The sequence below is a fragment of the Aedes albopictus genome, chromosome 3 (assembly GCF_035046485.1).
Source record: "Aedes albopictus strain Foshan chromosome 3, AalbF5, whole genome shotgun sequence".
Lineage (NCBI taxonomy): Eukaryota > Metazoa > Arthropoda > Insecta > Diptera > Culicidae > Aedes > Aedes albopictus.
Window position 1 is genome coordinate 311098318 of NC_085138.1, and position 13284 is coordinate 311111601.

Consider the following 13284-nt stretch of genomic DNA (forward strand, 5'->3'; position numbering starts at 1 on the left):
TCGACTTGCAGTTATTTCTTTACAAAATAGTTCAACAAGACCTTTTTCTGCTTCTTGTCAAGTACATGCAAAAATTAGAACATGTATCTGTATAATGTGTTTTTCACAAGTCAAATAAGCGCTTTCGTTTTATCATACTTCGACTCAGTGTACAGGATGAAAAACACGTGTTTTTTACTGAACAGCAGCTGAATTAACGTGTTCTTCAGTTATTAACCATAAACAGAACATTATTCACCACTGCTGAATAGGAGTCAAAGTGTAATCATTATACAACCACGGGAAGTTTATGTTTTGATTTGAGCGCTTCAATTCATCATTTCTAGGATGGCGCAGATAGGAAGGCAAGCGGCTGGCAATAGATGGGTCTCGAGTTCGAATCTTGATTTAGGTAAATGTATTTGTAGTGATTATTTCACAATAGTTGCTCACAGCATGAGTGTCAATCATAAACTCTCATAGAAATTGAAAATTTTTGCATTTTTTTTTCGAAATCATTTTTGCAAAAGCTGAATAACAGTTTTACTATCACTTTGCAAAACATTGTTAACAACAAACAGTTCAGTTGGTACACAACACTATGCTTTATTGTTTCTCCAAATTTGTGTGAACAAAATCCGAACAAAGGTTGTGCCTGAAAATTATCCAAATGTAATTCAGTACCATGCTGAATTAATTCGTCGTAAAGGTGCTTGTAAAAGGAGTGATTGTTAGTTGGGTATAGTCCAGAATTTTGAAAGAAGCCAGCATCCAACAGAATGTTTGATCGAAATGCAAAACGTAACTATCGAAAACAACGTTTTGACAAAAGTTTAAACTATATTAAAAATATGAAATTGCTAAAATTTTAATGTAAAATGTAATGTCGAATGAATAATCCACACTCGATTTCTGTCCAGTGGTTTACCGCGTTATAAAGATAACCATTGAAATGCTGCTTGACTGTTGACAAGTTGGGCAATCCAGTAGTTTCGATTTTTAGGTTTGTTCCGACGTTTCGACTCTATTTCGAGTATTCTTCAAAGGGCGAAGACGCGAAGAGGACTCGAAATAGAGACGAAACGTCGGTACAAATCCAAAACATTAGTGTTGATTCTCCAAGAGCTAAAATCTCTCATATTAGTCGAACTCTTTTAAGTTCCGCTGGAAGCATACATTTCTGATGTTTGGAATTCTATTGACAAGGCTTTGTTATTGGAGTTATTAGTGAATAGAGCGGAATTGAAAGGTTCAAAACTAATTACACCACGTATATGACATCCCTATTCCCACCCAAAAGGATTGTGTGCAGCCAACATCAATTGGGTTCCCCCATTGACAATGCATTTGAGTTCCCTAAACATTGGTACAAGATGCGGCAATCGAAAACGTGATGTCATTGCACCCTGGTGAATTACACTCATTCAAAGTTCGAAAAAAAACACCTATGTACAATATGCTGTGGAGCGGAAACAACAGATAATTTCACTGAGAAGCTATTTTCTTATATACGTCACAATCACAAAATCATATTTTTTTAAATGCATAGGTTGTTTTTCTTATAGGTGTTTGTGAGGGCGCTGATACCGGAGGAATGGATGGAAGGTATCGTGTGTCCCATCTACAAAAAGGGCGACAAGTTGGATTGCGGGAACTACCGCGCGATCACGCTACTGAGCGCTGCCTACAAGATACTCTCTCAAATTTTATGCCGCCGTCTATCACCGATTGCAAGAGAGTTCGTGGGGCAATATCAGGCTGGATTTATGGGTGAACGCGCTACAACGGACCAGATGTTCGCCATCCGCCAGGTGTTGCAGAAATGCCACGAATACAACGTGCCCACACATCACTTGTTCATCGATTTCAAATCGGCGTATGATACAATCGATCGAGAACAGCTATGGCAGATTATGCACGAATACGGATTCCCGGATAAACTGATACGGTTGATCAAGGCGACGATGGATCGAGTGATGTGCGTAGTTCGAGTATCAGGGACACTCTCGAGTCCCTTCGAATCTCGCAGAGGGTTACGGCAAGGTGATGGTCTTTCGTGCTTGCTGTTCAACATTGCTTTGGAGGGTGTAATAAGAAGAGCGGGGATAAACACGAGTGGGACGATTTTCACGAAGTCCGTTCAGCTGCTTGGTTTCGCCGATGATATTGATATTATTGCTCGTAAATTTGAGACGATGGCGGAAACGTACATCCGACTAAAGAGTGAAGCCAGGCGAATCGGATTAGTCATTAATGTGTCGAAGACAAAGTACATGATGGCAAAGGGCTCCAGGGAGGAATCACCGCGCCCGCCACCCCGAATTCATATCGACGGACGGTGATGAAATCGAGGCGGTTGAAGAATTCGTGTACTTGGGCTCACTGGTGACCGACGACAACGACACCAGCAGAGAAATTCAAAGGCGCATTGTGGCAGGAAATCGTGCCTACTTTGGACTCCGCAGAACTCTACGATCGAATAAAGTTCGCCGTAACACGAAGTTAACCATCTACAAAACGTTGATTAGACCGGTCGTCCTCTATGGGCACGAAACATGGACCCTACGTGCAGAGGACCAACGCGCCCTTGGAGTTTTCGAACGGAAGGTGTTGCGTACCATCTACGGCGGAGTGCAGATGGAAGACGGGACTTGGAGAAGGCGAATGAACCACGAGCTGCATCAGCTGCTGGGAGAACCAACCATCGTCCATACCGCGAAAATCGGGAGGCTACGGTGGGCGGGTCACGTCATCAGGATGTCGGATAGCAACCCGACTAAAATGGTTCTCGAGAGTCATCCGACCGGTACAAGAAGACGTGGAGCGCAGCGAGCTAGCATTGGCGTATCTAGGATTTTTTCCTAGGGGGTGCCAGTTTCAATGGCTTCCAGGTTGCTTCTTTTAAAGGAAATACCGATCCACCCTCAATTTCTTAGTATAATGATATACTGCGTCGCGGGAAAATATAATTTGTATTTTCAGTTTGAATTTAAGTACAAAACAATCATCGCGACAACCCCTGTTTTGTGGATTGAAAACTATCAAGTCCATTAGAATACATTTTCGAAGCAATTATTAGACTGTAAATCTCGGAAACTATAAAATATTCACAAATTTGCGTGTAACTTGTATTCATCGAGATATCCTCTTTGTTTTATTGCATGATAACAACCATTATAAAAATAGTTTTCCAGAACAATTCAAAGAATTATAAATGCTTAAAATTGCAAAATCAGAATACATATTTGCATTTTTGGTTTGGCCACAAAATTAATGGCTAAAAGCGTTTTTTTTAAATTAGTTGAACATTACCACGTGGACACGAAAATACTTTTACAGAAAAATTTTGAGTATGATTCTCAAAACTACAAAATTTGCACTCGATTATCCTGAGTTCCGTTCTGAAGCTTCACTAACATACTATCAATCCAGTTGAAACCCGGAATTTGGTGCGAGTGAACTTCGATTTTTTCATCGGGATTCTGATGTTTGCACCAAATTCCGATTTCGACTGAATGGGGCACGTTCGGTGTAGTACTAGATTTGTAGTAATGAGCTGAATTTTAGTATGGTGAGAAGGTCAATTCTACGTTTCTGCAATGAAATGGTGCAAAAAGCGTGGGTATTATGAATCATTGTCTAATTTGATGCTGTTTGAGCAAAACTTCGGGCAACAGTGTTGTTGTTTTCTCCATTTCTTGCAACATAAACAACATAGTTATCCGAAGTTTTGCTCAAACAGCATCAAATTAGGCTAGGAATCATAATACCCACGCTTTTTGCACCATTTTATTACAGAAACGGAGAATTGACCTTCTCACCATACTAAAATTCAGCTCACTACTACAAATCTAGTACTTCACCGATCTGTCCTATTGGTAATATATCTGGTAAATGGAATGCTGTATAAAGCTGATTTTTTAAATACAGTGGTTTTTCGATTTTATCACGGTCAAAAAAAAATTTGCCGTGAATTTAGCGAAACCGTGAATTTGGCGAAATGAAAAATAAATGTGAATTTTATACTAAAAATCGAAAAGCTACAACAGTTTTAGTAATCTGTCAATGATTGTATTGCTCAGGCGCTCTCCGTAAACTACGTAGACTCATTTTGGGTAATCTTAGACGCCCTTCCCCCTCGTAGACGTTCATCCATACAAAATTTCTAAAATTTGTGTGGACCGTAGGCTTTGGCCAGATACCCAAATGTTTTTTTTTTTAAATAGGATATGCACATATCCTGGACATCATTATAATTTTATTTCATAAAATTCCAGAAGACTAAAGTGCAAATTAAAATAAAATATCGACCATTTATGAAAGTTATTTACAGTTGCTATCCATCTCTCAGCGAGATCACACGCGTTCGGTTCCTTTACGTTTTATTTCATTCTACCATCATGCCGGTCTCAAGGAAAAATTGTGTTGTGCTGGACACATCAGTTCTTCCGAAACGGCCAAGCATCGCCGATTTAAAACAGTTTTTGGATTGTGAGTTGGAGTTGGATATGACGCTAGTAAAGAGCATCCAACCCCACATCGTGCGGCATGTTATTTATATGACAATGCAAAGTGAAGAAGCAGCAGTCAACATTGCATCAAAGTACCACTTGAAGCACTTCATGAATTGTGAAGGGAAGCGACTTCCAATTCCACTGCCGATTTACATCGATAGCTGCGCTGTCGACGTTCGTCTACATGACCTACCGGGGGAGATCGAAAACCACACGATCACTACCCATATGCAGCAGTATGGCGAGGTGATCTCCATACGGAACGACGTCTGGAGAAGCTACTTTCCTGGACTCAGCAACGGAGTACGTGTGGTACGTATGCAGCTGACCCAACCCATTCCATCATATATCACGGTGGCCGATGAAACAACGTATGTTTCTTATCCGTCGCAAACACGCACCTGCCGCAATTGTGGTGGTAAAGATCACCCAAAACTGCGGTGCTCTGAAGCGGTAACATCCACAGCGAACAAACAGCCGGCGCAGTGCAAAAAATCTAACGAGGCACAAGTTCCATCAACGCTCGCTGAAAAACAATGGCCATCTCTCTCCAAACCGGAGATCAGTGGTAAGGGCAAAACAAAAAAACGTGAAAACAATAAACCAGATCCCAAGCGACAGCGATCGGTCGACTCCGACACAGCTAGTACCAACGCATCCAAACGTATCGCACCGCCTCTATCTATATCAAGCGGAAGTGATAGCAATGTTGGTGATTTTGATGTTCCCCCCGCTCCCGCACCATCACGATACCGACGTGGTTCGTATTCACACATCGACGACCCCGTTCTTCGACAACAGTATATTGAAGAGGAGACCAGAAGGATTAATGAATTGATAGAACAAGGATATACACTTAATTAAAATGTAATTAATTAATACAGTTATACGGCTCCGTGATGCCTAGTGCGAATGAGCCTAATAAATAAATGCTAAGTAAAAAAAAAAGTTATTTACACATACAATACATAACAGCTAGTCGAGGGGTCGAGATATACATCTCTACAAATAAAAATGAGTTTAAATTCGCTTTGAGGCATTAAAACTTACGAACGGATGAACCGATTAGTAAAATTTCTGCACACTATGATCCGTCTTTAGGGTGGCTGTGTTTTAATGTAGGAAAAGTTATGAAAATCATCTGAAAAAGTATTAAAAATGTAAAATTATTGATTTTTATTAGCCGAGAAGAAACTCAGCACGATCAAAATGAAATCAATCTAGAGTGAGGTCATGAGGTGCTGCAATAACCTCAACAGTTGACCAACCACCACAGCTGGGCAAGACAAAGTTTGCCAGCACAGCTAGTATTCAATAAAATGTACAATTGAATTGAAATAGAATTATTTTGCTTTTTGTTTTATATTTGCTATGAAATAAAGAATCCACTTACAACCTCTACATTCAAAGAAAACTATTCGTGCTTTAATCTCATAATCAAGACTACCCCAGACTGTGGATAGCCCTAAAAGTCAGTTGCGCAATTACATTTTTATGTTCTGTGCTATTTAATGTCGATTTCACAAAGTGATAGAAAAGGCGTGATAAAAACGAAATGAAATCCGTGATAAATTCGAAAGTGAATTTGGCGAGTAGTGAATAAAATGACTAGTGATAAAACCGAAACGCCACTGTAGTATTTAAAGCATTGTTTTATTAATATCATCAATTCTATTGATATTTGCTTTTAAAAACTCTCCAATTACTCTCCAGCAATTCCTTTGGGTATTCTTTTAGTGAAGCCATTCGACAATAGCTCTGGGAATTTCTTCACATTTTTTTTAATATCTTCGGGAAGCCATTCTGCTTTTTTAGGATTTTTGTCCATATTTTGGACTTTTATTATTTATGCTATTCGGTATTCCTTCACCAATTCCTTCGAAAACTTCTTCGGAAGTTTTTTTCATAAATCGCTTCTATAATTTTAGTGAAAATTCTTCAGTCACTTTCTTCTAGATTTCTTCAGTTTTTATGTAAGGAATTCCTGCAGCAGATGATTTCAGAATACCTTCGGCAATTCCAATGTTACTTGCATTGATTATTAATTTGAAAGTTTCATCAGCAATTCTTTCGGAAATTTTGGCTACTTCGATTATTACTTATGGGAATTTCTTTGGTAATTCCTCAAATTTCCTATTGATTTCCTTCGGGAATTTAAATGAAAAGAAATTTTTTTTGGCGGTTCTTTAAAAATTCTGTCACGGTGATTCTACGGTAAATACTTTTGGGGTTATTTAATTTTTTTTCAGAAATTCATTAAATGCGAAAACTTCTTTGACAATTTCATCGATTTTTTTTTGTTTTTTTTATAGAATATATTATTTTGAGATTGGATTAGGCGAATTTCTTTAAAAAGTCTTAATATTTTCTTCAGGAATTCTTCTGGTAATTCTTATACGTATGAATTCTTTCGGCAACTACTTTGAAAGCTCTAAGGTAATTTTGATGGATTTTTTCTGACAATTTCTTTGGGAATTTTTTCAGTAAATTTTTCGTAAATTTAATAGGACTTTCTTTGCCCAAGACCAGTTGAGAATTTCTGATTTTCCAATTCAGCAACTTTCGGGAGCAATAAATATAAATACAATTAAATTATAAAGAGGGATTCCTGCAGGTATCACAGTGAGAATTTCTTGACGAGACCTAAGTGGCATTCTTGAAACATTAGAAGCAGCAGGAATCGCTTATGGAATCCCAGGAGGAGTTCCTGGATGAAAGTCAAGAGGATTTTCTGGAAGAAAAATTTGGAGAAATCCCAGAAGAAAAAACCTTAAGGATTTCCAGGAGGAAACACTGAAGGTACTCCTGAAGAAAGATTGCCTTGAACAATCCCAGCAAGTTTTTTGAAGGAACCCCTGGAAAAAATCATAGAATAATTCCTAGAAGAATTCCTGAAGAACAGTAAGAAATTCTGGTGAAGTCCTAGAAGGAAGGCCAGAGGAATCCCATGAGAAATTTATGAGAGAATCCTTGGATTAAATATCTTTGATAAAAATTCCTGGAGGATCACCGGAGGGCTTCTGAAGAAATCACAGGAAAAATCTCAGGAGGTATTCTTAACCCACGAGCGATCGCGCTGTTGTGTTTTGTACAACACGGTGAAAAAATCTCGCTTTTTGTACTCAGCATTAGCGTGGTGCTGACGCAGGTAGTCAACCGCGCGACTTACGGAAGGTTAAGAGGATTCTGGGGTGTATTATTATGGAAATCTCAGGAGAAATCCTAGGAGGAATTGCTCAAGGAAACTATACAGGAATTTATAGTGAAACGCCATCGGGCATGCCTGGTGGAATCCAAAGAAAAATCCTTGGAATGCCAAGAAAAGTCACTGCAAGAACCGGTAGAGATATTCTGGAAGAATCTTTAGAGAAGGCCCTGAAGGAATCGCAGGAGGAATTTCTGAAGAAATGTCAGGAAGATTTCCCGGAAAAATTCCAACTATTTCTGGAATTTCTGGATTAGTTCCTGAATGAGTCCTTGGAGAAATATTTAGTAGGACAACCAAAGAAATTTCTGTAAGAGTTCCAGGAAGATTACCTGGAAAGATCCCAGCAAAAAAAAGCCAAGAGAAAGCTCTAGAAGAATCCGTAGCATAATTTCTGAACTACCACAGTGAAAATATATTAAGGAAGAATAGCTGGAAGAACCGCAGGAATTGCTAGAGGAATCCCTGGAGCTGGAATATCTGGAGCAGCGCTTCCCAAAATCAGTTTTCGTGGCGCCCCCACGTGTCGCAGGCTCGCTTTTTCTACTCCTTTTAGCAAACCTGCAAGAGGCGGGTGCGCCGCGAAAACGGAGTTTAGTAGTCTGGAGGAATTCCTAGAATTCCGGGAGATATCATAGAAGTAATTTCTGGAGAAATCCTAGAATCAGGAATGCCGGGGGTATCCTAAAAGAAGTTCCTCTAACAAATGCCCGGACGAATACCTACAGTTCTCCTTTAAAGAATCGGTAGAAGTATACTGGAGGAATCCCTGATAGAATCGCAGGAGGAATTTCTTGAGGAATCTCAGGAAGATTTCTCGAAAGTATTGCAGCATGTAAGTATGCTAGGTTAAAACCCTAGAAGTATTTCTGAAGGAGTCCTAATGGAAATTGCTTGAAGAATTCCAGCTGGAATTCATGGAGGAAGGCCAATAGAAGTTATTGGAGAAATCCTATGCGGAATTTCTGAAAGAACCTCTGGAGGAAGTCCTGGTTAAATCCTTGAAGAAATCTCTGGAAGAATCACCGAAGGGATTTTTAGGAAAATCCCAGGGTGATTTTCTGGAAGAATTTCCGAAAGAACTTCCCTAGTAGATACCACAGTGAGAAGTTTTGGAGGAGTTCTAAGAGAACTTGCAGGATTCCTAGCCACAATTTCCTGAGGAAGGCCATAGCTCCTGGAGGAATTTCATGAGAAATTTCTGGAAGAACTCTGAATAAAATCTGTGAAGGAATTCCTGGAAAAATCACCGGAAAGTTGTCCTGAAAAACCTGGTCCTGAAGAAATCCCAAGATAAATTTTTAGGAGAATCCCTAGCAGAATTCCAAGAAGTACCATAGTAAGAATTTCGAAAGAAATCCTACGAAAAATTGCTGGATCAATCTCTGCTGAAATTTCTAGTATGTACAACCCCATCAGAACTGCCTGGAGAATCTTGAGGGAAGTTTATTAGAGAAATATCGGGAGGAATCTATAAACGAAGCCTAAATAAATCACTGTATGAATGGATAAAGGTATTACTGGAGGTGGAGGAATCCATGGACAAGTCTGCTGATTGTTCTTACCAATATTTAAAACGCCAAAACGTACAACAGATATATAAGTAATTCCGGGTGTGTTTAAGTTTTATTCAAATGTGCCAATAATAAATATTGGAATTTATTGTGTGAAATTTTAAGTTTTAGGTGAGAGTATTGTGTTGTTTCTTGCTACGCATGGATCGCTCCTGGGTGGGTAAATATTGCAGCATAATCGATCGCGTTCGCCATTGTCTCGCACGGAAACGAAAACTATAGATGCGTGGGTGCTTAGTTTTGTGTTGTTTCTTGTTGTGAATGCATATGGTTTGGATTATTGGTTTGTCCTTTGTCGCGTTCAGTTCATTTCTGTGTGGAGTGGGCTTAAAGCTTCTGCTCCCTAATGGGGTGGAGACGCGTGACAGATTTTTGTTTATTAAACATGTTTTTGGTTAGAAAAAAGACACCGGTTGTGCCCGAAACTTACTGTGTATTGATCCATTGTCAGATCACATCACCAACCATAGGTGACTCCTAGAATGACAATGTACCCTACCCTACTAACAAAAATTCCTTCGATATTACTTGTGAGTTCTCGAACTGTGCACATTGAGAATAGTAACCTAGTCCCAAGCCCTATTCATTGGTTCCTTGTGCAATTTCGATTGCTCTGGTCAATCACGGAGTAGCAACTACGAATTGTGCGGTCATCTATGCTCATGCTCATGCTCATGAAATTTTAAGTTTTTGATGACTGTCAAGGAAAAATTCTAAGGGGTGCCAAATTTGTTCTAGGGGGTGCAAGGCACCTCTGGAACCCCCCCTAGCTACGCCAATGCGAGCTAGGTGGGTCGACCAAGTGGAGGACGATCTGCGGACCCTACGCAGAGTGCGGAACTGGAGACAAAAATCCATGGACCGAGTGGAATGGAGGCGGCTACTATGTACAGCAGAGGCCACCCCGGCCTTAGCCTGACCGGTAAGGTAAGGAGGGCGCTGATACAGGTATTATTTTTTTTTTGGCCTGAGCTGAATTCTGAGCTGAGTTTGAGCTGGTTCCTCAGCGAATAACTTCAAGTAACCACGATGACACCACAATATACCTACCGTTCCGAACAGGAACATTTCTCGATTCCTTGGGCATAGTGTGTAATTGTGCTTGCTTCACAATCCACGAATTCATGCAATGGCAGACAAAGAAAACCCTTCAATTAACAACTGTGGATGTGCTGAATGAACACACACACACACACACACACACACACACACACACACACACACACACACACACACACACACACACACACACACACACACACACACACACACACACACACACACACACACACACACACACACACACACACACACACACACACACACACACACACACACACACACACACACACACACACACACACACACACACACACACACACCAAGTTGAAAGCCAGGCCACGTAGAGCCACAAAGAAGAAGAAGAAGAAGGAGAAGAAGAAGAAAAAGAAGAATAAGAAGGAGGAGAAGAAGGAGAACCAGGTCCGTTACATTGTATCATCCGTTGTAAGAAAAAATATCGCTCACAGCTATGCGAAAACGCTAATAGATGTGCCCAGTTATATTTCATCATTCGGTATGTTCGGCGCGGTTAATCCTTGGGTAATTTGCGCACTTATATCATAAGGTCGCTCTATGACGGAGAATCGTCTCACAGCTTGGCTTTTATATATGGAATGTTGGGAGGAAGACTTGGTTTTGTTAAACACTAATTAATTTATTATTTTATTAAATTCTTCATGTGCGTCCGCACTGGTCGACGGTCGGTCAGGAAAGAGACCAAACGGAAGTCAGCATGTGCTGAGCAACCTGACTGCTATTGACCAATCCAAAAGCCTCTGTGGTAGTGATTTGTGTTCAAATTTCCCGTGTATAAAAAACTGTAAGAACTTTGTAAACATCTTTTGTTTTTCCGTATATGGATAGGCTTGTGATAGGCAAGCTTGCTATTTGATGAAAACATTCGCGAAATGATGCGATTTGCTTTCGACAACGAATACGTTTTCACCCATCCTCGCTTTATTCAATCAACCTCCCATACGAGTAGCACACGAACGGACTCAACACTAATCAGCATAGTTGACTCTTCCTTTTCGCCGTTGAGCCGTTGCGTTCTAGCCAAGCATCTCTTTTCATCGCTTTCGATGCTTTTCGACAGCTTATCGCGAAGCATCGTTGGCTGGAAGCTTTATTAGTATGGTATCGGTACATGCGAATGTTGCTTCTGTGTGCGTGTCGAGCGTTCATGCCGTAGTTTCGCAAACCAACCTATTCGGTATGGTTCGGCTGTTCGGGCGAGCGTGTGACGGCCCAGTCAGATGTGTGCAAAATCGTTTGTGATTTATATCATGTTCGTTTTGCCACCTCTTTGCTGCTGGTCATCGCTGATCAGTGCACAGTTCAATCGCATGCGATAAATATACAGTTGATGAGTTGTGATGAGCACTAGTGAGGTGATCATTTGCATCATTGGTGATAGGTTTCGTGAGATACGATTTGGAGAACTCAATAATAATTGTATAGCAAATAGTCATTTAAACTGTCACAACTATCTATTGAATAAGGCAACACTATTTTCCGTAAACAATCTAGACACAGGCAAACAGACGTAACACTTCTCCGAAAGCCGTGGAGTACGTGAATAACGGTCAATTCAAAATTTATGTCACGCGGGATTGTACCGGTAGAGGCGCCCACAGTCAATCATTTTGACGTTTGTCTTTTGATGTGTGTGCGTTCATTCGTTGTCAACAACTAGTAAACAAACATGGGTCAGAAGTACGAAGTTTATTTTTGTCCGTACAGCGAAGAAAAAAGTGAAGCTTCCAAAGGAAGCCTAAGGTAATTGAAAGTTATTCCATGGGAATCCTCATTATTGCACGGAATATTTGTAGAATAGGTGCTCCAAATGGCTAGAAAGTTGCAACTCGTGGCAACTCTCAGCAGCATACGCTGATGGAGGCTCAGAAGTCGTGAAAAAGATGGCAATCTGCTCGGATCATTTCGAAGAATCGTTTTTCAAAATCCATTCCGTATCACACAGAAGGTAAATATGACTACTAATCATGGCACCAGCCTTATGACGAACTAATGAATAATCCATAATACAAATTGTGCGATGATGCGGTCCCAACAATGAACTTGGGAAAGCCTTAGGACTCCCGAGAGACTGCTGTGAAAAACGATAACGATTAGGAATATACAGACAAATAATATTTGGCTTATCTCGACTCTCCAGAAGAATTTTATGAGGAAATTGAATATCTGGCCGATGATTCCGAGGCTGCTGAATGCGGAACAGCATTGTGCAGCTCAAATCCGAGTCCTTCAAAAATTCGATCAGCTTTGAGACCGCTGAAAGCAATAGTCTGAAAACAGTCTCGATCGAAAATCTCGTTGAACCCAGCCAACTTGAACTTCTCTCACCAGGTTTTTTTTTTAATTAGTCAGAGGTAATTGTGTCTAGTAGTCTAGGTAATTGTGTGAATACACATAAATTCAGATTCCGACAAATTGACTGTACAATCTCCAATCTCAATATCTACCGACCTCAGTTTTGTGCAGCTCCGTGGTCGTGCGGCTAGGGTCACCAAGCTCTTAGTCGCATCGTGCTGAGGAGCGCGGGTTCGATTCCCGCCGCAGCTGTCAGGAAAAGTTTTCGGCTGTGCCACTGGGCGTTGCATGCTAGTCCGTTGTCTAGTGTCGTGATTCCTTAAAAGAGCGAAAAGCTCACTGGAAGCATTGAACGTGTCCGCGTCTCAGTTCGAAAGATGTCATCTTCCACAAAAACGTCGACTACAAATCACTCTACATGAACGAGAAATCGAAAGGATCGACCATGAAAGGCCATGCGAAATCTGCAACGGTCACTTTGTAAGGAAAAACGGAAAAGGGAGTGAAGAAAGCAATCAGCAATTGCGAAAAGAAAAGCAAATCATGAGCTTCAAGTCGAATTAAGAAGACACTGAGCTTGCAAACGTTGTCCGTGCTGATCCAGTACTGCATAATAGTC